At 58.4% G+C, this 23,607-nt stretch overlaps 1 long non-coding RNA gene across 1 annotated transcript; it reads left to right on the forward strand.

Moving 5' to 3' along the window:
* The first annotated feature begins 20,690 nt into the window (after positions 1–20,690).
* Positions 20,691–21,731, forward strand: LOC145717717 (uncharacterized). The gene is made up of 3 exons (XR_014141114.1): positions 20,691–20,829; positions 21,061–21,134; positions 21,642–21,731. It is a non-coding gene; the product is annotated as an uncharacterized LOC145717717 (long non-coding RNA).
* Positions 21,732–23,607: the final 1,876 nt, after the last annotated feature.

A 23,607-nucleotide genomic window follows, 5' to 3' on the forward strand; every position in this document is an offset into this window, starting at 1 on the left:
GCGGTGGGAGTAACAGTGGCACAGTGGAGTAAGTGGCACAGTGGAGTAACAGTGGCGGGAGTAACAGTGGCGGCAGTAATGGCGTGGTGTAGTAACAGCAGCGGGAGTAACAGCAGCGGCAGTAACAGCGGTGCAGTGTAGTAACAGGAGCGGGAGTAACAGCGGCAGGTGGAGTAAGAGTGGCGCGGTGGAGTAACAGGAGCGGGAGTAACAGTGGCTACAGTAACAGCGACAGGTGTATTAACAGAGGTGGCAATAACGGCGGCGGCAATAGCAGCGGCGTGGTGTAGTAACAGCGGCGGGAGTAACAGCGGTGTGGCAGTAACGGCGACGGCAGTAATAGCGGCGGGAGTAACAGCGGCAAGTGTAGTAACAGCGGCGGCAGTAGCAGCGGCAGGCGGAGTAACAGGAGCGGAGTAACAGCGGCGGCAGGGGTGTTGGTGAGCATAAGCCGTAGAAGCAGTGACAGTGGCCCTAGGCGGTGTGTCGTGTAGTAACGGGACAGCGGCAGGGACGGGAGTAGCAATCCCCGGAGAAGGGGCAATCCTGGGGGGAGGAGCGTGGCACCTGCTGGGGGCTGTGCCGGGTGCACTGGGATATTAATTCACGTAATCCTCTTGACAAGGTACTGGCCGTGTCCCCACGGTACAGATAAAGAAACCGAGGCACAGACACATGAAGTAACTCCGCCAAAGCCACCCCACAGGCGTCAGAGGCGGGGTGTGAAGCCAGGACGTAAGAGGTCTTGACCAGGTGGCCAGCCCCGTTGGAGGACCGCCGGCCGGGCGTCATGCCAGGCCGGGAGTCCAAGCCCCGGGGGGCCCGCGCTCGGCCCCCGGAGAGGCCAGAGCAGAGCGAGGAGGGCCCCCGGGCTCCGGCGGCAGCACCTACTGCTGGAGCCGGGGCATGCTCAGGCCCTGCCGCGTGGCCCTCACGTCGCCCGCGCCCGGGGGGCTCAGTGGCAGCCGCGGGAAGCCCTTCGTCCTGAGCCCACGCAAGGGCTCCAGCACCCGGTCTTCAGGCCACACGTGTGGAGCTGAGGCTTTCCTGCCCTCTCGTTGGTTTTCACAGCTACTTTCGGGAGGGTTGGAACTTCTTAGACATCTGAGTTCCAGACCGACAGTGTGGGCGCAGTGACAAGTGAGCCCCACAGCAGAAGGACCACAATCGCTGGGGCCAGAGTCACTTAGCACCGATCGCTGGACCCAAAGGGCAGAACGACTCAGGACGACTGGAGCCCCCCCAGCAGGGGATTCGCCACCTGGATTCACGGCAAACAGCCCGGGGCAACGTCTCTCAGAAGGAGGCGAACGGGGGTTGATATTACCCTGAAAAAAGTCAGTTCGAGGGCTATTTTCAGCATGCTGGGGGCACCAGATTCCAACCACAAAGGCAAATGAAAACCAGAAGTCATGAAATGATCTAGCCAGCCAGGGGGGACTTCGGGCAGCAGAAACTTTCATACTTTAGGTAATTTCTCAAAAGAGCCGAACTCATGATGGGCCATCCCCTCGACCAGAAGTGTGGTCTCTCCTGTCACCTTGGCATGTTCCCTTCCTGTCCCCCCTCCTTTCCACCCCCCTAAATAATCAGTGTGACCCACCTGAAACCAACAGCTCCTTTCAGGGGTCCTTTCTGTGAAACTCACTCATTCTGGGAAAACGCCTTCCTCTATTCCTCTGATCCCGTGGCATCACTGGTAGAGTTCTGTGGGTCCCGTGGGGGGAGCTCAGAGGGGACTGGAAAGAACGGGAGGGGGAACATGGCATAGCATGTAGACTTGTCCCACCGGCATGCTCTGCACCTGAAATACGTCACACCGTGTGTCAGCCACGTGCAGTAGACATGTGTATATATATATATTTTAAAGATTTTATTTATTTATTTGACAGAGAGAGACATAGCGAGAGAGGGAACACAAGCAGGGGGAGCGGGAGAGGGAGAAGCAGGCCTCCCACTGAGCAGGGAGCCCGACGCGGGGCTCGATCCCACGACCCTGGGATCATGACCTGAGCCGAAGGCAGACGCTCAGCCGACCGAGCCATCCAGGTGCCCCGACATGTGTATATATTTAAAAATGTGAGAGGGAAAGGACCGTGTGCAGTCGAACTTGTTCTTGTGCTCTGAGAGCGGGCGTTGGAGGCGGCACGGGGCCCGTGTGCCGCAGGGCAGCGTGAGCAGGAGGTCAGATTAAGGTGCTGATGAATCTCTTGCCCACCCACCTGTCCCCCCAGTGTCTCCTTGCTCCACTTAAGTATTTGCCTTCAATCGTCCAGGCATCCTGCGACTGGCCAACCTCACGCACCATCTTTTTTTTTTTTAAAGCTCACTCAAAACTTTCAACACAATTCCCCGCCAAGCAGTATCGAGACCATCTTGCACCCCTGCACCTCCAAGTGGGATCTACAAGCAGCACGATGGGGTCTCCTGGGGGGTGGGGGGCGGGTGAGAAATGCCCTGTCTCAGGACCCGCCCCTACAGGGTGAGAACCGGCCTCCGTGGCTAACCCCTCCGAACTCTCGTGACTCTCAAAGTGGCTGCCTCTTTCCTGCGCAAGATCCTGTACCTGCTCTCAGGTGCCCGCCCCCCAGGGAAGGGCAGAGCATTGCTGCTGCCTCTGGTTTGGGTCGAAGGGAAAACAGACACCTTGTGGGAAGCCACATGGCGTCTTCCAGGAAGCCTTTTGTGCCCCTCAAGACAAGATCTGCAGCCCCCACTCCGGAAGCATTTCCCCTGTAGCATGGTGGTTTCAGCCTGACTCCACCGTGGCATCACCTCAGAGGGTTGTTTGAAATACGGACGCCCAGGCCTCTGCCCGGGTCTGCAGAATGAGGGTTTCTGGGGCCGGGGTCCCAGCCTCCGTACTCTTTGCGACTCCCAGACGGGTCTCCTGTGTGGCCAGGACTGAGAGCGTCTGCACACAGCCTGCGTGCACCGTTCCCGGTGGGCTCCAGCTCTGTATCCCATCCCACCCAAACCCCCCCAGGTCGGACGCCCCCGTTGCTGTCCCGCAGCACCCCGCTCCTAGCCACGTAGCATGATTTTCTAGTGATCTGCCTCCCCCACCAGACGGCAAGCTCCCGGAGGCCGGCACGTCTGAAGTCCCCAGCGTGTAAGGAAGTCTTATTAAGGACGTCCGTAAAGGAGTTAAACAGCCAACTGGAATTACAAGCATGGGGCACCAAGGCATGCTTCTTCGCAACCTTGCCCAGTCCCCTCACGCCCAGCCTGGCCCTCCCTCTGCTCTCATCGCTGTTCTTGTCCATCTGGCACCACAGGATCCCCCTCCCCCGCAGCAGGGCCATGCCCGCCTACCTCACTCAGGGCAAGTACTCCAGCCTAGGCCTCTGGGTCTCAGCCCTGCTGCCTAGGTGCTCATCGGGTGGACCCTGGGCACCAGCTGTGACCTCGGTCATCAGGTCGACCTTGGGCACCTGGGTTTCCTTCTACCTCGTTTCTGAGCCTTTTCTCCCCAGCTTGTGCTCCAACTAATGGCGATCTGAGTTTCTTGCTTGCTTGTCGCACCTAATCCCTTTCTCTGGGCCCTGATCTCTTCTTCTACTTACTCCAAGGCCCCCCACTCACACTTAAGTGCAGTTTCCCTGACGTTCTAGAACCCTCCCTCCTGCTATCAGAGTTTCCTACGGACCAGAGCTGTTCGCACAGCTGCCCCTGTTCCCAAATTCCTTTCAGCTTTGCTCTATCCAGACCCTCTCGAGTTCCTCTTGACAGGCTGCACTTTGGCCTGGGATGACCTTCTCTGTGTAGACTCCGGCCTCCTGGCCTGGGTTTCCCCCCCGTGCCCCACATTGCAGCTGTGCCTGCGTTCCACTCCCTGCGCCCCTAAGTACCCCAGGCTTAAATATACCCTATACTTAAGCTGAACCGATATTTGTTGATGGATGACAAAACAGATGGATAAATGGTGGATGGAGAGCTGGATAGATGGATAGGAAGAAGTAGGCAAGTTAGCTGAATGATCTCAATCCTAAAAGTCCAACACACCTGTAGCAGACATTACTGGATCAATTCAAAGGGACACCTAGAAAGCTGACCGGTGCGTCTACGACCGGGGTCTACAGAGAAGTGCACAAGATGGCCTCCGCCCTCGCGGCGCTCGAATCTAGAGCACTTGGGCCCCGATCTTCCGTGGGAGCGAAATGGACAGACCACAGCCAAACTGAGCAGACCCCTGGTCATACCCAGTGCTCCCCTTGCAGGTCAAGGTCACCGGTGGATGGCTTCCTTACCTGTAAGATGGGCATGATGGGCATTGCCCTACCTGCCTCAGCTGCCTAGGGCTGCTATCACAAATTACCACTAACTGGGTGGCTTACAGCAACAGAAACTTATTCTCTCACAGCTGGAGAAGCCAGAAGTCTGAAATCTGTTTCGCTGAGCCAAAATCAAGGTGTCAGCAGAGCTGGCTTCCTCTGGTGGCTCCCGTGCAGAATCCACTTCCTCCCGTCCTGCCGCCTTTTCTCGACTCCTGGCCCCACCGCTCAGTCTCTGCCTCTGGGACCACGTGGCTTCTGCCCCATGTCTGTGTGAAATCCCCCTCTCCCTCCCTCTGAGAACACCTGTGATTGCGTTCAGGGCCCACCCAGATCACCCAACTCACGCTCTGCACCCCAAAAATCGTAATTCGATCACATCTGCGCAGTCCTCCTTGGGCCCGTAAGGCAAATATTCACAGGTTCCAAGGATTAGGACACAGCTGTTTGTGGAGGGCCATTATCCCACCGACCATGCTATGCCCTCGGGGTGCATGAAGTCACACCTGGTACTCAGCCACCGCCCTATAAATGCGAGCTGTCTCCATACCACCGCAGATCCAGCCCTGACCCGGAGCTGATGCGAGCAGTGAGCCAGAAAATGGAAGCACCAGGCTCTCCCTCGTCTGTTTGGAAAACAGACACATCTGCTGTTTTGCTGGCTGAGGCCACAGACCCTAGCGCCACTTCTCTGAAAAGGGTTGGTCCACACAACCTCATTTGGAGGAACTGTTACCTCTGTGCGGGAGTGCAGACCAGGCCAAAAGCTACCAGTCACTGCGGGATCATTGACAGGAGAATCTGAAGCAGCAAATGCTAAGTGGGAAGAACCCACTTCCAAATGAGCTGGTGAACGCCAGAAATACATCATCTGCACCAAGACCCGGGAGACCCGGGAGCTTCCCAGGACGAGGCACTCAAGCTGCAGATTAGAATGCCCATTGGTTTCTGCCCTGCGTATGACCTAAACACACACACACACACACACCACGCCCCCCACCCCCCCCAAAAACTGAGAGATGGAAGCGGAGGCAGAAAGAACGATGAGGAAGACTTCTGGGCTGGGAAAATTGCCTGTGTTTTTCAATGTATTTTTGGTCATTTTAGAGCAACTCCGTTAACCCCCCAGAGGCTGGAAGAAATTCACTCTCAGATTCAAATGAATCCCACTCATGGATGATGCTTGACTGGGGAATTTCAGCAGGGGCTGGTATTCCTATTTATATTAAATTTCTTTCGTGGGATAATTGCATCAGGATTGTGAAGGACAGAGCTCGCTCTTAGTAGACACCACGAACATACTTGTGTGTCTTCTGTCAACACGCCTGCAGCTTTCTTCCAAACAGATCAACAAATACATAAACACAGATACAGAAGGCGAATATGGGGAAATTGGTGACAGCTGTTGAATAAGGAGAATGGGTAAATATTGGTGTCCTTCACTCTTAACTTCTCTGTGTGTTTGAAAAGTTTCCATAATAAAAGTTTGCGTGGGCGGAGAGCGAAGAAAGATGAACCAAGGAAGCAGAGTTCTTCTGATTGTTTTTCCAAGACTCCACCTGATGGGCAGGAGGACCATCAAGTCCATCACGGTCCAAACACAGAGGGGCGGTGGGGTCCTGGGCAGGTGCTGCTGAATCTCTGGATGCAGCTCAGTGGCTCAGGTGTCAGCCAAGGGCTACGCTAAAGGGTTGGTCAGTAGAGGGGCGGGAGTGGGAGCGGGCTTCGGAGAGTTGGAGCTGCTGTGAGTCTGCTATATCGGGGGAGTCTACTCTGACTGCACATTTTAACACAGAAGAATGAGGGGACCCAGAATCCCAAAGGAAAGAACCCCAAAATGGCTCACAGCATTGCAGTCTTTGGGGCTGTAATGAACACTGTCCTTGGCTTCCCTTCCACCTGCTATAATTAGTCTAAGCCAGTCGTCCCTCTAGAGTGATTGGCTCGGCAATGGGCAGGGGACCCAGCTCTGGCCGATGAATTGTAAGACGTCAGCCAGGGGGCTTCTGGGGAGAGTCTCCTCACGTCCAGGAGAGCACTCTGGAAGAGGTGGTCTCTTCTTGGTCTGGCCCCTGTCGCCCAAATGTGATGTCTGGAGCCGCTGTCGCCATCTTGTGTGCAGCCCAAAGACAAAGCTGGTATCAAAGTTGGCAGAACAAGGAGATGGAAAGGGCCCGGGTCCTTGAGGACATCTGTGAGCCATGGGACCAGCCAGCCCTGAAGGCTGCCCATAACCTCCGCCTAGGGAGAATCTTGATGTCCTTATTCTGGAAGTCTGTTGGATTCCATTTCTTGTATTTCTGATACGAGAGCAAGAAGCAGTACCCATGCCAACCCACATGGGGCCTCTGCCTGAGTTAGGAAAGGTATCTCTTCCTCCAGGAAGACACCCGGCTTGGGGATCAGGATGCAGCTGGCTTTCAATGCAGACTTGCCCCCGATTCCAGGAACCCCCACCCATGAACAACCCACACGGTGGTCATAGAGGACATCTGGCAAAACCCCCGCTTCCCACCTGCCAGGCTGATACATCTGCAAAGCACAGAGAGCTGACTCCCTCCATTTCTGGATGATTCTGGCCTTGGAGAAGTGCAGGGTGGTGCCACAGGGCGGGGGCAGCCCCCACCGTCCCTCTCAGTCAGCCCTTTGTGGCTACTTTGTTGGGAACAATTCACATTTCCTAGATTCTTATTCAAAGTGCTGTTTGAGCCCCCACCCCCCACTTCCTTTCCAAGCAGAGTGACCCCTGAGCACCCCTGATGGAAATCCTGGAGATGCGGCTGTGGCGTGAGCCCCTCTGACCGCGCTCCTCCTTCCATCCACCCTCCACCCAACCCAGCGGTGCTGGGGAATGTCAGGGTGGCTGGCTCAGTTTCTGAGAGACCCCGCCTGCTCTTGGCTCAGCTGGGGACTCAAAGGTGGGTGGATGCAAGTTTCCCACGAAACATCCTCAGGAGCCAGATGTTTCCAAAGTGGATCCAAGCCTCTGCCTGCTGTCCTCCCACAGGGCTCGGGCTCATTGACCTGGGAAGTGAAGGGGCGTTGGTGGGGCCCAGGGGATGTGAGGCAGGATGGAGTTCAAGGGCCAGGAGAGTATTTTGGTCTTGACCCCTGGGGCTCTGTGCAAGAGGTGGCCAGGCCCTCGGCTTCTGTTTCTCTTTCTAGAAGGAGACAGCATCAGCTTCCTCTTGTGACGCGGGCTAGATTTCGCTCAGCCTTCCGCAAGGCCCAGATGCACACGTGCTGGCCTTCTCCAGCTCCGGGAGCCAGGACAGCCCCAAAGGGGCAGCTCGGGCTGCTGGGCAAAGACTGGAGTTTGGAGTCCGTGGGATCCAAGTTCCGGTGTCAGCACCGCCTGCTCCCGGCTGTGTGGCTTCACCTGAGACCAGTCGCTCCCTCCCGGGCTTTCGGCAGGACTTCACACACACACACAGCGCTCAGCGCACTCCCCAGCAGGGCCTAAGCATCAGTAAACGCGTCCAGTCACTGGTAAGAATGCACGGCACTTGACAGTTTGGCTGTTATCTCATCGCCTGGGTAACTGCTACCTAACAGGCGGGTTACACGCGTCCTGAAGCAGGAACCCAGCTGATTCCCGGCCCCATTCCCCTGCTGCGCACCCCCCACCCCCACGGACCTGCTGCCTGTCCAGCTGTCGCGCCCCCCACAGCCCCCGAGAGGCTGCGAGCTGGCCGCGGGCTGAGCGCCGGGCTTGATGTTAACTCACTGCTGCCCCTTTCTGTCCCCACTGTCTCTAAAAGTCGAAAGCCACATCATCTCCAGAGCACCTTTCCCTCAGTCCAGCATGCTGAGATTTGCTGCTGGCATGGAGGTCGGTTGCCTCGATGACGTTTGGAACCCTCACCCGGTGCCCCCTTTGTGCTGGACGTCGGCTAGCCGCTTGGAATACAGAGACATTGGACGCCCGTTGTACATGCCTGCTCTGTGCTCCGTGATCCGTGCGGTGACAGAGCCCGCGTTGTGACTTCGCTGACAACTTCTACTTACATAGGTCCCCTCCGTTTTTCCGTCACTACTTGGAACCTAGGACCCCGCATGTCAGCAAATTCACGGACACAGGCGGGGAGCTGGCTTCTAGCATTGGCTTGGCTACGAATTCCTTGAGACTTAAAATCAATCTTCCCTCTCTCCAGCCTCACTGGATCCAGTCCTTTTGTATTCCACGGAGAACTCACCCCCTCCCGAGAGGTTCACCCCCTCCCCTCCCCACCCCCTCCCCACAGACTTACGAGGCCAGCGACGTGCTGGATGGTGCCCACGCCAGCCCACGGGGGGCAGTTAGGAGCTGACATCCCCTCGTCAAGCACCTCAGCCACGCGGGGAGTAGGGACGCCTTGGAAACTGGTACGTGCTTTTTTTCTTTTCCGGAAAGCGAGGTGTTAGTATTTCTACCAGCATACAACTTCAAAAGGCCCCAGTTTCTTTTAAGTATCTGCTGTTATCTTTAAAATCCCTGTGCATTTCGCAATTATGGCAGAAAACATAATTGTTTATGTGACTAAGACATTTTTAATGCCCGGCTCTATTACTTTGTCCACTCTTCCCTAATCTTTAGTAAGACGAGTGCTCCCCGAAGCCTTCAGTGCTCATGCTCTGCCTGACTTTGGGCGACCAGGCCATGTCAATGCTGGTTCATCAGTCGTCACGAAGGTTCCCTCCCGTGGGGGGTGTTGCTCGCTGGGGGGACTGGGGAGGCTGGGGGCAGGGCCACATGGGAGCTCTTTACTTTCCACTCCATCTTGTTGTGAACCTAAAATTGCTCTAAAAATAAAGTCAGTGTTTTTAAAATTTAAGATTTAAAAAAACAAAAACCCAGCACCATCTGATTTCTAGGTGTCCTTCCGGACCTAAGCGCCCATAGGGTTTTGGGTCCTTGCTTTAATGAGCAGCAGGTCGGGGGGAAGATGCGGCTCGCACAAGTGCAGCCCGTCTCGGTGTCAAAGGCCCCGGGACGGTCGGGGTCAGAGATGAGCCCAAGGGAGGCCCGACTCTCCACTAGTCTTTAGCTGCCCACATCAGGATCGCAGCTGAGTTCATGGAAATGCAGATCCCCCGGCCGGTCACACCCAGGAGTAGTCCCGTATGGAGGTGTGGGCCTGCAGGCCACGGAGCCCTCCCCGCCCGGCAGTGCAGCCGGAGGACGGGGCTGGGCCGCGAGCAGCAGAGTGTGCGGCAGGCGCGTCCCCTTCCCGGAGCCTGGGTCTTCTCAGCTATGGAGCCGGGAAAGGGGTCAGCCCCGGGGTGGCGGGAGAATTAACCCAGACGCCCTGTGCCCTCAGCAGGTGCGACTGCTGGGAGCACCCTCACCCCCATGCTTGTGGGGCGGCGCCCCCTGAGTCTCTTACCAGCCTGAACCACGAGCCAGGGTGGGCATTTTATCTCTGTCGACAGAGGGGCACCTGGGGCCGGGATTCTCGGAGAGACAGGTCCGGCTGCGGGCAGGATATGGTCCGCCCCCTTTCTGGGTGGCCGAGGCTGACCCCGGCCCCACGGACTGGGCCCCACACCCAGCTGCTTCCCAGGAAGCTAAAATGCCTGAGAGGCACCTTCGCCTCTCCTCTTGAATGGACCTTTCCAGTATTCGCATCACTGATCACCAGCGGTTGCTTCTACTGAGGGCCTCCCCGTGCACTGGGCCCCAAGCCCAGGCTTGCCCACTCACCTTCCCCTTCAGCACAATGGCCCTGGGAGACAGGAACTCTCAGCGTGCCCTTGTGGAGGGGAGGACACTCATCTCAGAGTGTGCGGGCCACGGTCCCGAGGCCACCCAGACTGGAAGCCACGTCAAACCCTTAACCATTACCCTGCAGGTGGTTTGCCTCCAGGCGCTGGGGGGCTGAGTCCACAGACTTGTTAGAATGAACCCCAAGCGACTACTACATCCAGGAATCTACCAGAGAACTAGGGTCACCAAGACTGAGAGCCCGCTGTGTGCAAAGGGTTTTGTGCAGGTTACTGAAGGGGTGGTGCCCAGGAATGAAGACTTCCATGTGCCGAGCTCCCCCTGCACCACCACAAGCTCTGAGCACACCTTCCGTTGCCTGGAACGTCGACACAGGAGGCCACGGAGATTCGGGGACAGTGAGGGACACGCCCAAGGTCCCACAGCTTGTTGCCTCTGCTCGCTCCTGCAGGATCCATCCGCCAGACTCCGGCATCGGGAGCAAAGCCTAACCAGGGAGGGGCGTCCTGCCCCAGAGAAGCTGTTCTCACCCAGACAGCACGAGCTGGCTCGTGACCTTGTCATCTCCATCAGATTCAGGATCAAGGGCCCGCAGCTGACTTGGGCTCAGGCTGCCCTGGATAATGCCAGGTCAGCTTTGCCTGGATTGCTTGCCCTCTGGCTTCCAAAGTAGGGTCAGCGGCCGTGAGGACTGAGGGACCCTCACACTGTTTGCTTCCACTCCGTCCGCAGATGCAGCCAACTATCTCCAGGACAGAGGTGGTCACACGGTACCCGAGATGTCACCGCTAGGAGCAGAGACCTACTCCTCCATCTGGGATTGACCCCCATTGATTTGGTGCCTACCAAATTAGCACCCTGACCATGTTCTTATCCGTGGGTTTGGAGGCATGAATGAGCCAGAGAAAATCCCCAACTGAAATTGCCCCTGGATCCCAAGCACCTTCATAGGAACCAACCATTGACAAGCGCCGAGACACGGCCACACCTTCCGTGAACAGTGTGGGCACCCCTGTCAGGACGCCTGGAAATGTCCATCACCCTCCCTGTGTTCGAACATTCAGCCAGCAACGCTCACCTCCTGTGGGCCAGGCACCTGCGCCAGACTGAAGACGCACCAACGCACAAGACTCAGTCCCTGCGCTCATGGTGCTTACTGTCTAACGGGAAGCCACCAACAGCATCAGTGTGTAGGGCAGAGATAGTGAGGACAGCTCTCTGAGGAAGTCATACCTGAGCAGATCCCGATGAAGTAAAGGAAAAGCCACATGAACAACTGGGAGGAATGTTCCAGGAGGAGGAGCGGCAGTGCAAAGGCCCTGGGGTAGGGACACGCTCAACACATCTGCAGGCAGCAAGGAGCCCCACGAGGCTGCCGTGGAGTGAGGGGTGGGGGGAGGGTGAACGGAGAGGTGGCCCCCCAGGGATGCCACTTCTGGACGTCATCCCAAAAGAGTAAGGAAAGAGAAGCAAATATACACAGGCATTAGCAGCATCGTCTTGAGGATCAGAAATTTCCCAACCACCTAAATGGCCACCCACACGGGGACAGATGAAGAGAGGATGTCACATCAGCTCCAAAGACAGCTGTGCAGATTTTGTAGCAATGAGAAAAGCGTGCATGTTTAAAAAAAAAAAGTTTTTTAATCACAGCTCAGAATCTGGTCTCCAGCTGGAATGAAGACCGAGAGCTGTTGGTGTGGTTGGGGGCGGGGGGAGAATGGGGGAGGCAGTTCTTTTTTCCTTTTTCAAATTTTATATAATGCGGTTGCTGTATTATTTTTATAATTTAAAAAAAATTAAGGGGAAAAAATGTGTTCAAACCAAACCAATGGCAGAACGAGGGGGGGCAGCGAGAAATGTTGGTTTCCCTTCCTCATGATACCAGCCCCGCCCCTGCACACACTGACGTTTCAGGTGTTCTCACCACCGCCTTCTGGGATGCAGTCAGCACAGGGAACGCCATGCTCAGCCCCCAAAGGGCCACCGGGATTCCTCGGGATGGGGGAGTCCTGCCCCTGAGCATAACTAGGTTTCTAGAACAGGGCCAAGAGTGGGGAGGGCACATGACCTCCCAGGACAGCTGGGACAACCGTGTCCCCAAATATCTCCCCAGAGTCTGTATGAGACTCATGTGAGCCACCAGGGGTTTGCTCCGGACCCCCATGGAGACAGCCCATCTGTGCCTCACGCCCATAGCCAGGGTAAAGCCAGCCTGGGGCCCGGGCTCACTGCCTCCGACCCAGAGGAGTCAAACAGCCCCCCAGCCACTCCGCGGGCTGTCCCCAGGTTCACAGGCAAATCAGAGGTGCAAATGTCCTCCGCGCAGGGCACAAGCCTCCAGATCCTGCTTCCTTCTCTCCTCTCCTCAACCTCTCTCCTTCCCCAGGCACCCCCGAACTGGGCTGCCTGCCGTTTCCTGAAGGACACTGAAGCTCTCTGGACTGAGGACAGCCTGCCTGCCTAGCTCTGCACTTGGCCGGGCCCTTGACACCCAGCTCAGATGTCCCCTCTCCCGAGCAGCCCTCCCTGACCTCACCACGTCCCAGTGTGGATCAGGAGCCCATCCAAGCTCCTCCTGCCCACCCCAGCACCCATCTTGACAAGCCAGGTGGGGAGAGCCGCTCTCCCTGCCTCTCCCACTGGCCCCCCAACACACACCCCTGAGGGTGCCGGCCCAGAAGCCATGATGCGTAAATGAGCCCAGGTTGGACAAGCACTGGAGAAAAGGGAGCACAGACGAGTGGGAGCAAGAAGGGGTCACGTGAGCCTGGGACAGATGAGGTGCCCAAAACAGGCCGGGGTGCTTGGGGAGCCCTGAGAAAACGGGTGTCATGGGCCAGGGTGCGGCGGCCAGCCCAGGCTTGGTGGGGAGGGACCAGGCAAGCCCTGCCCCAGCCCCCAGCTACCAGGAGCCCCTTCGCCTTCCACGTCATGGGATGTGATGCTCGCGGCAGGGAAGAGAGCGGGCATTTGCTGAGGGAGCCCCAAGAGGGGCAATACCTGGTCCTGCGCTAGTGCCCGGGCCCCCCGGGGCCTGAATGGGGCCGGATGCAGAGCCACAGAAGACGGACTCCTCAACCAGCCTCCGCACACGGGCTTCCACGGGGTGAGGGGTTTGGCCTTTTTTCTCCCAAATGGGAATAGAAAATACACTGTGTCCTGTTGTTATTTTTGTAAAAACCTCGTGGCAAAAATAAATTCAGAACATAGAGAAAAAATACAGAGACCAAACCCACAACTGGACTCATTTCCAGACCCACCCTCAGACGGGTCTGCAAATTTTAAAGAGAACTTTCAACGGGGGTTCGCGGCCACGCCACACGTTCGAATCCCTGCAGGGGCTTCTCCTGGTGCGGGTGTCCAGGCCACAAGACAAGGGGTGAAGCCCAGACGGGGGGCGCTATGGGGGATGGGTGGAGCTGTTGGAATCGGCTGCCAGGGCCGGTCCCCAGAGAGACCCCCAAAGGCTCTGGAGAGGGTGGAGCAGCATCCAAGGAACCCGGGGCTTCCACCCTTGCGTGCTTGCTTTCTGAGCCCTGCTGGAACCTTCAGGGGGAACACGGCTTCGGGGAGGAGCCCACGAGAGACAGGAAAAGGGATATGGGAGGGCGAGTCTCCCCTGACATGTCCCACGTCTGTCCAGGGCCCCGGCCAGTGGCACGGAGGCCTGGGTTCGGGGCTCCGCGCACCACCATCTGTGCACAGCTCCCTCGGGGCTCCGAGTCCGCCCTCCACACGGAGGAGTGTGAGCTCCAGGGTCTGTGCCCAAAGGCCCTTCCAGCCCCGAGATTCTGATTCCTTCGAGGCTGGGGTGGCACAGATATACGTCATCTCTGGTGGGAGCAGCACCTCGCTGAGAATTTCGTTCTAGGGTTTCAGCTTGCTCCCTCCAGACCCGCATCTCCCCCAGAATGCTGAGGGCATCTTGACCCCGCAGCTTTCACTCCCAAGCCCACACCCGGCAGGCCCATGGGCAAAACAGCGGTCATCAAAGAGGCCAGGGCTTCTCATTAGTGAGCTTCCAAAGTGGAAAATAAAAGCCTTCGAGAACCATTCGTGTGGGGCCCGGAGTCCTATCGGTTTCTTATTTTTACCTCCCTCCATGTTCCCAGCTGGTCTCAACTCAACACGCAAGGGGTCTGATTAAATGAACAGAAACTGGCTTGGCAAGGGGGTGGCGGGTATTTGGTGGAAGACCACCTGCGCGGCGGGGGCTGGGAATGCGGTGGGGGGGCGTGTGGTTTCCGCACCTGCTCGGGTTGCGGGAACGGAACGAGCCCGGGGGGCATGGAGAGCAAAAATGCAGAAGTGCACGGCCTGGGTCAGGCCTGTGGGGGCTGCAGGTAGCGGGGGGGGTCCCCACATGAAGGGGCCAGGGGTCTCGCCAGAGCCCTCACCATTTTGCAGTCCTAGGCAAGCGGCTCTGTCAGTAAGAGCCTCGGTTTCTCTGTCTGTATAACGGCAACAATGAGTCGACGAGTAGAGCGTGGAGTGGTGGGCAGTGCTCCCCCCAGGGACGCCCACGCCCTAACCCCCGTGCCTGTGGGTGGGTCAGGTCACGCGGCCAAGGGGATTGCTGCTGCACATGGAATTCAGCTCGCTAATCAGCTGACTCCAAGGTGGAGAGAGCAGAGTGGGTCAGCCAGGTGGGTCCACTATCACCACTAGGGTCCCAAAAGCAGAAGCGGGAGGCGGCGGTGCAGGTCGGGGGGAGGGGCGCCACCTGCCACGTGGGTTTGGAGGGTGAGGGAGGAGCCACGGGCGGGCAACGCGGTGTCTCCAGGAGCTGGAAACCGAGGAAGGGGGTTCTCCCCCAGAGCCTCTGGAAGGAACGCGGCTCCGTCCACACCTTCCTTGAGCCCCGGGAGGCCCATGCCAGATTTCCGACCCCCGGAACTGGGAGGGGGCCCATCTGCGCGGTTCTAAGCCGCCCGGCTTGTGCTGGCATATGACAGCAGCCCCCACAAGCCCTTCACTCGCTTCGCGGGGTGGTGGGTGTCAAGGGATCGGGTGCACATGCAGCACGGGAAGGGCAGGAACGGAGAAACTCGGCCAAGGTCACTCCGTTACTGAGCGATGGAGCTGCACGTGACTCCCAGCTCCCCCACCCATGTCCTTCCCTTTGAGCGGGCACGTGGAAGTCCTCACCCTGCTCCACGCAGAGCGCACCCGGGCCAGTTTGTATGGCGCCTGGCCGGCAGGCGTGGGCTGGGACGGGAGAGGCTCTGCTCCGGGCTGGGGAGACGGCGTAGGTTCGGACCCGGGAGAGGGCAGCAGCACCCATCTTTGCATCACTCCTTATGTGGGACTTCTTGGTCTGCAGCTCGCTTTGAAAACACAGGCCCCTCGAGTCAAGCCTTATCACAGCGAGTATCTTGGTAAAATACACTCCACGTCTTCTCAGAAAGATGCTTCACTCATCAAGCAACAGGGATATGTTCAGAGACCTGTATGTTTCCGAGGGTGACGGCGCCCCCCAGTCCAAGCCTCCCAGGAGCCTGCCTGCCCGGCGGTGGGATAATCCCGTTTATTCCTCCCCACAGGAGGGCTGACTCTCCCGCCGGAACCTTGGGGCGAGAGGGGGGTCAGAGCCCGCTGTCGGAGGCGGTTTGGGGAGGGCCTGAGGGCTGGGTTCCCTCCCGAATGGTGCTCGGAAATGGGGGCAATCCTCTGATTGGGGGTCTCGCTCCTTCACCTGCAGGGCAGGAGAGCAGCACGAGGATGAAGCTGTGGGGTGAAGAGGCAGCGATCCGTCATTTGAGCCGAGAAGGGAGAATGTTTGCTATCTCGTGGGGGGCAAGTGACCTGTTTCGTCCCATTGCACCATGGTCTCGGGGCAACCTTGTCCGAGGCTGGTGTCCTGTGAGGGGGTTTGTGTCCAGCAGGAGGAGAGCACGGCCCAGCCAGGAGCCAGGGCTGTCCCCAGGTTTCAGGGCCCCTCTGCTTCCTCCAGAGTAATTGAGTGAACCCTTCCGAAGCCATCCTGCCATCCCTGCTTTTCATGCTGGCCTTCCCCTCTGCTGGACACTTCTGGGTCCCACACCTCAGTTGGTTCATTCGCAGAAATAAGCCTTGTTTTCTAGAGGATTTTTTATGTAACATTAGTTGCATGAGTTTCCCGGGGGTCATGGAAGATAAGGGTACCCTGCACTGTTGAGTTTGGGAAGCACTGGGCTTTTGCTGCAGGACTTCTCAGAGCCTTTAATATGTTCTGGGACATCTGAAATGTAGGGCGAGACCTAGGGTACTTTGAAACTTTGACTACGAACAAGAGGTCTGGGGTTTCTTTGTTTGCTTTGGGAGGTGGCCAGTGTCTTGCGGGAGAGCGTTTATAAACGGCAGAAATAAGGGGAAGCTAACACAATGGTGTCCAGCGGGTGGGACATGGACTCTGTGGGAGCCGGGAGCCCTCACAGCAGCTCCCATTGCAGATGATTTGGCACACGTATGTGTGGCTACTGATCCGAGGCCGAGAACTGCTGTGACTAATTAAGCACACGTGCTGGCTAAAGCCGGGCGGAGGGTTCACAGCTGAACCTCCTGATAATCATGGAGGCTCGCAAGGCGTGGCCCCCACGAGCCCTGCGTGGTCTGATCTCAGCCCACAGGCCGCAGAGGCCCCGGCTTGTTGCCTCACCGCCTCCCCTGCCCCCTGGCTGCAAACACGGCGCCCCGTCCCGCCACTCCACCCGCAGATGCCCCCTCGTCCGGGAAGCCTGCCCTCACTCCGGGAAAGGTAAGGTTCCTGCAGCATCTCTAGTGGCTTTTTGCTGGTTTTCCAGCACCTTCCACGCTGTGGGGGACACAGACTCCTCAGGTCCCGATTAGCTCCGTCTCCAGCCCTGGAAAAGGGCTGTGTCTGTTTCGCAGTCCTGTTGCAGCCGGGGCTCCTAGTGCTGGGCTCGGCCCACAGTGCGTGCTCAGTACACACGGGCGGCGCGAGGACCGGACGGTGAGGCCCCTGCAGAGTATCGTGATACTTAGGAGGGTCCCCAAGACGTTGGGAACCACAGGTCCAAAGGATGCATGGAAGCATTCACGGTAGAAAGTAACAAAGCATTCATGAGAGGTGCAGGTGACCCCCAAGGGGCGCGGGCTTTGGGGGCAGAGGGCATAATGGGTGCATCCCAGAACTGGAGACAGCTGTGTGACTGACGACACAGAAGGCCACCCAGTTGTGCCCCTCAGCCTTGTGAGCTAAGGTGTTCCCTGATAAAGCCGTCAGCAAGCATCCGTGAGTCCGGGGAAGAAGCAGGAGCGTGTTGTTTGCGCTGTTCTTCCAGGTTTTCTATACATTTACAATGATTTCCCAACACGTTTAAGTGGCTGGATCAGATCCCTGTCCCGGGTGAGCAAGGTTCAAGGACGCCCCCTCCCGTCCTCGCTCCGTGAACATTGACTTTGCACGTGTGCTCCCCATGCGTCCCGGTCGCTCGGGCCTCGCAGCCTCCCTGGGAGGGGGTCCTGTTCACGGGCGCACCGTGCCCACCATGCAGATGGGAGGGAGGCCTCCTGAGGGTAGCTGCTCGCGGCCGGCCGCGGACCCAGGGGGTCTGACCGAGAGCGTCAGTGGCCCGGACCCGAGCGCCCGACTCGGCCGAGGCGTCGGCGGGTGCGGGTCCCGAGCCGGGCCCTGCCGCGAAGCAAGCGGGGTGGCGTCTGTTCTGGGGGCTCTAATTCGGTCTCCGCCACATGCGTTGCCCACAGCACCTGGGCTGCCTTCTGACGGGAGGCTCCGCAGAAACCTCAGGGGCCGTGTCGCAACCATGCGGCCCCGCCACACGCCCAGCTGGTGGCTGCTCAGGAAGACCCGGCCTCGGGCGCTGGCCCAGGTGCCCCGATGGGGCCCGGCCGCCCGGCGTGGACGCCAGACCCTCCCGCGGGGAAGGGAGGGGAGGTGAGGTCCTGAAACCAGACCCCCGCGCCAGTTCCCCTTCAGCCACCAGCGAAACGTGGGACTTCCACTAACGATTCCTCTTTGGGAGTCGCTCGTTCCTTCGGGCAAGACGTGCGGAGCTGGGCGCCTTCCGTCCTCAACTTCATGTTTTCACTTTTCTTATCAGAAAGGTGCATGACTAATCCTGTGAGCCGGGCCCCTCTTCAGCGTGGAACCGCCCTGGTGTTGAGGGTCCCCGAAACCTCGCCCGCTCCCGCGTGTGTGTCAAGGTAGGAGCGTGAGGCGAAACGAAATTCAGAATGAGAAGAGCTGAAATAGAAAGGAGAAGAGTTGGGCCGGGAGCTGGTCCCACGGCTCTGGGAGCCACTGCAGTCCCCCACCCCCCCAGCCGGGCTGTCTTTTAGCAGAGCCCACTCTCAGTGGCCACACGGGGGGACGGCACCATCCCACAAACAGACCCCGCTTCCGAGCCCCACGGGCCCCGCTCCATCTGCAGGCTACTGCCTGACGCAAAATCACTTGGCCTCCCTAAGCCTCGGTTTTCCCATCTGTAAAATGGGGCAACAGGAACACCCACCCCACCAGGTCAGAGAGGACTAAGTGCATTGGCCCATACATTGGGACTCTTCATTCTAGTAATAACTATGACTTACTGAGTTCCTGTTCATCAACCAAACAATATGACCCCACACTTAGATATCCCACTCCTGTCGTGCCCTGGGCATTCTACCCCATTTCTGTATGTGATCCTGTGGGGTGGGTCTCATTCCTATTTTATTTTTTTTTTTTTAAGATTTTATTTATTTATTCATTAGAGACAGAGAGAGAGAGGCAGAGGGAGAAGCAGGCTCCCAAGGAGCAGGGAGCCCGATGCGGGACTCGATCCCAGGACCCTGAGATCATGACCTGAGCCGAAGGCAGACGCTTAACCATCTGAGCCACCCAGGTGCCCCTCATTCCTATTTTAAAGATGGGGAAGCTGAGGTCATCCAGGCAAGGGGCCTGCCCACAGTGGATCCAGGCTTGGGGCTGTTGCTGCTGACTTAGGGTCCCTCTTGAAGATAGCCCAGAGTGGACCCCCAGCCAGGAAAGGAGCACAGAGCCCTGTGGTGCACATGCTCCTGAACCAGGCCTCCCATGCTGGGTAGCCCGGCTCCTGGGCCTCGACCTCTGCCACGTGCAAGCACCCTCAAGGACCAAGCGCTCTGTCAGCCCGGGGTCTTGTGGGAGGAGTAAGGGAGGATTGGGACGGGAACATGAGGCTGAGCGTCAGGGACTTGGGAGGGAGGTGAGAGGAGGCTGGACAGGTGTGTGAGCGGCAGAGGGGGGTAGATGGGTCCTGACCCCCAAAGTCAGGTTCTAGAACATTCTCTGCGGCTCTTCTGTGGATGATGGGGCAGAGCAGGCACCCTGGTCAGCAGCAGGGAGGCTGTCACGGCTCAATGACTTTGAATTTCAATAGCCACATGGGGCTAGTAGCCACCACGTCGGTGCGGCTCTAAGTCCCACTCCGGCTTCTGGCGTGGGAGTCGCGACGTCCAGTTTGTGTGGCTACGTGATGGCTCCGTTGCTATGGAGACAGCAGAGGGGGAGGGTGGCCAGTGTTTGCAGGGAGAACTTAGCCACCCCGCGGCGTCCAGGCAAGAGCGGTTTGCTGGCCGGGAGGGAGCCGGGCGGCCAGGGCGACTCGGGCGTCTGGTCTCTGGGCGGTCCTCGACTGAGACCCGGGAGCAGGGAGGGGGCCAGCCTGGGGGGACAGGGGCCGCCGTCGAGATCTGGAGTCTGGACCGAGGCGTGTTGAGTCTGAGGTTGCCTGTGGCCCATCTTGGCGGAGGAGTCAAGTAGAGCAGTCCTGAGACTGTTCCAGAATCTGTCAAGCCGGCCTGGAGACGGGGCTCAGAAGTCACCGGCCTGTGGTGGCTGCTTTTTCACGGTGGCAGAGGAAGTCCTGGGAAAGCACGGCCTTACCAGGTGGCCAAGGAAGTCACACCTTCGCACCTGGGGACCCAGCAGCACAACCCACCAGGTTTGAGCACTGACAAGGGAGTTTGTGCCACACTGGGGTACTGTCCCCGACCCCTGCTGAGCAGTCCCCGCGGCCCGCATCCCCTCATCTGGCGGCTCTCCCCGGCCCCCTGCCTCCACTCCGCTGCCCCGGCCAGCAGGGCCGGGCACCTCCCGCCCCTGGGAGCAGCTCGTGCGTGTGTGTTCACGCCTGTCACCCCCACGATAACCTGGAGCGAGGGGTGCCCACTATCACCCCCAGTTCAGAGGCGAGGAAGCTGAAACACGGACAGGGCCGCTTGCCCACAGCCACACACCTGGGGGGGTAGAGCCAGGCTCGCGGCATGTCCGGGCCCCACAGCCGACCCCCGACCCCCAACCCCCGACCCCCGACCCCCAGCCCAGCGTCGGGCCGGCCTCAGGGCAGGAACTCCACCAGGACCCTCCCAGACCCTGCCCCAGCCTCCATGCGAGCATTCCGCCCCAAGGGGTCGCTCGTCCCCACCGCCCTCTGCGGCTCCAGAGGTTGCTGCTTCGCCAGAGGAAGCTTCTCTCTTCACACTTTAGACTCGGGGTTTAAAAATAAAGAAAAATAAAACTGGTTCAAAATTAGCACAAGACTCGCTACAAAGAACACAAGACACAGTTTCCTGTGTGTGTGTTTTTTCTTGTTTTTTTTTTAAGACTTCCAGAAAAGTTTTCTCTGCAAAACTGAGACCAAAAGGGCAAAAAATGCAAATGTGCTGGTCCAACCTTGAACCATCATCTTTACCCAGTCCCCAGCAGCCAGGGAGACTCAGGAGAGAACTAGCCACGTCCCAAAGTCTCAAAAGCTCTGAAAGGGAGCCCCCTAGAACTGTGTGCAGTCACTAAATCACTGTGGGCTCCAGTAGGGCAAGGGCAACTCCTTTGATCCTGTGGCCTGAGCCCAGCACCACCTTGATGGGGTGGGTGTGGGTTGAGGATGGACAGATGGAGGGGTGGTGGATGGAGGAATGGTGGATGGAGGTGAGGTGGGTGGTTGGTGCATAGAGGATGGATGGAGGATGGGTGGGTGGTTGAGTGGATGATGGATGGAGGATGGGTGCATGGTGCACATGTGGATGGGTAGCTAGGTGGCAGGTGAAGGAGTGAATGAATGAACAGTCATAAAAACTCTATCACTTGACCTCCAACAGAACCAGCCTGAGCAGAAACGTAGCCAGATGCTCGTCTCTTCAGATCTGGGACTCACACGGACCCACACCTAGAGGTGAGCCCCCACCCCCCAACCCCTCCATTACCGAGGGATGGAAGGGCTAATCCAGGGAGCTCCCACCAAGCTGAGCAGGTCTATGCCGTCTGATGGAGCAGGGCCCTGCATGAGAAGAGAGTGTGGTTCTCAGGCGGGATTCTGAAGAGCTGGCCAGGGAAGGGGCAGCAGCTTCCATGGGGCTCAGGAGGACAGGCCCAGACAGACGTGTGGAACAGCAGGGAGGGGAAAGGCAAACTTTGCTCCAGAGTAGCCCCACCACAGAACCACCCGCTCTGCATGAAGGAGTGAGCTCCCCCGCTGCTTCAAGTATTCAAGCCAGGAATCGCCAACAGTGGCGGAATACAGTGACCTTCCTCCCAAGAAGGCCGGGCCTGTGTCCTCTACTTCAGTCCGGTGGGCCCTGTGCCTGCCTCGAGCAGTAGGAAAGGCAGAGATGACCCTGTGGCCCTGTCCAGGTCTCAGCTGCGGGGGCCTGGCAGCTAGCTCCCTCTTCCTGTCCCCCAGGACACCCGCCCTGATGTTCCTGAGCCACCAAGCAGGAAGTCCATGTGCCCTCCTGGAGAGGCTCTGGGGCCACAGGGACAGCGGGCCCAGCTCTCCCGCATCCCCGTCTGAAAAGCTGCCGTGGGCCCTCCGGAGCGGCTCATCGGCCACCTGGGTCCCCGATGGAAGAACCAGCCGGCTGAGCCCTGCCGGAGCTCCCAACCCACAAAGTTAGTGAAAGTGGTGGGTGTTGTGCACTGCTGAGCCCAGGGACGGTTTGTTCGGCAGCCCTGGAGGACAGTATACCAGCTGGGGGACAGGCCCCGTGGTCCACCTGCGGCAGGGTCGAGTTTCACGCTCTGGTTTGAGAAAACCCAGACCGATAAGTCTGGGACAGACCTAAGATGGCAAATCCCAAATTTGCTGACTCAAAAATTTCATCTCCTCCCAACTGAAATGCACTCTTGCCTGCCCTCCGAGGGAAGACGGCGGGGAAGTCCAGCCAGAGTGAGCTCTGCTGGTGAAACCCATCCTTTTGTTTCTGCCAGAGCGCGGAAAGGGGTTCAGAAAACCGTCCAGCAGGGAAGCCTGCCAGGCGACCCAGGGCAGCATCCGCAGTGAGGAGTCCGGTGACAGGACAGGTTGAGAAGGGCCCCTCAGCTCTGGGTCTTCCTGCCACGACCTGTAACTCCAGTCTCCCAGAGACAAACCCAAACTGAGGGGCAGTCTGTGAAACGCCTGGCCAGTGCTCCCCAAAGCTGTCGAGGCAAGTCTGAGAAACCGTCACAGCCCAGAGGTGCCTCAGGACACCGGACGGCTGAACCCAGCGTGGGATCCCGGGACAGAGAAAGGACGTCAGGTAAAGCCAAGGAAATCCGAATAAGGCGCGGACTTAGCTGATAGTAACGGATCAACTCTGGTCCGTTCATTGTGCCAGACCCCCATATCATAAGGGCAGGTGCTAGTAAAAAAAAGGGGGGGGTCTAGGGGGTGAATGGGAACCCCCTACCCTATCTTTGTAATTTCTCTGTAAATCTAAGATGGCTCTTAAAGTTGGGGTGGTTTTATTCAGATGCCCAGGCCCCATCTTGAGAGCAGATTCTGGCCCGGATGGGGCACAGGATTGATCTTCGGCTGGGGGCACGTGGCCCCGCTCCATGCGACGGCCATTGGAGGACCGGCCGTAGGGGACAGCGCAGCCACTCCGCGCTCAGTCCGTCCTGACGTAGGATGGACCCACGGAGGCTGGGAGGGATCAGCGGTCAGGGTGCTGCGGTCGGGAGCCCTGCCCTGGGGACGGAGGTGGGGCTGGGTGCTCTGAGGTCCCGTCAACCGTAGGATGCCACGCCTCCGAAGGACAAGGCCACCAGGTTCAGGAGACCCGGATCCTAGCGCGAGAAGAATGGCGTCTGAGCTCCAGTCTCCACATCCGCAGAGAGCGGGGGCCGGCCTGGGCTGCTGAGCCGCGTGCCCCCCACGGGCAGCCGCCATGTTTCTCCGACGTGCAACGTAATGTTTTGCTCTCACAGTATGTTCCGTAGTGGGCACCAAAGGAGAGTAAAGGTTAAGTGCGGCACCCCTGCATTCCCGCAGCTGTGCCATTGATCAGCAGGCCGTGTGACCTTGAACCGGCTGTGCCTCAGTTTCCCCATCTGTAAGAGAGGAATGACAATGACAATCATCCCCCAGGTGGTTGTGCAGCCCAAGGCGGCGATACAGGAAGCGCTCCAGAGACGCGAACTGTCGTCCGTGAGACCAAGAGCTGCACGGGACAGGAGCCTGTTGTACTCGTGGGTGTGGACCCAGGCGTGGCACGTGGCTGGTCAGCGAGCATCCGTGGGATCGTTAGATAACCAAATATCTGCGAGAGAAAACGTTGAGTGTTGTGGAGAGGAGCGTGGCGTAATTAGCTATGGGACAGGCGAGAGAAGGAAAGGAGGTGCGTTTCTTAGAACTTGGGAGAGATCTGCCTAGTCCGGTGTGGTGG

The sequence above is a fragment of the Leptonychotes weddellii genome, chromosome 16 (genome assembly GCF_054177405.1).
Source record: "Leptonychotes weddellii isolate Sample4059 chromosome 16, ASM5417740v2, whole genome shotgun sequence".
Classification (NCBI taxonomy): Eukaryota; Metazoa; Chordata; class Mammalia; order Carnivora; family Phocidae; genus Leptonychotes; species Leptonychotes weddellii.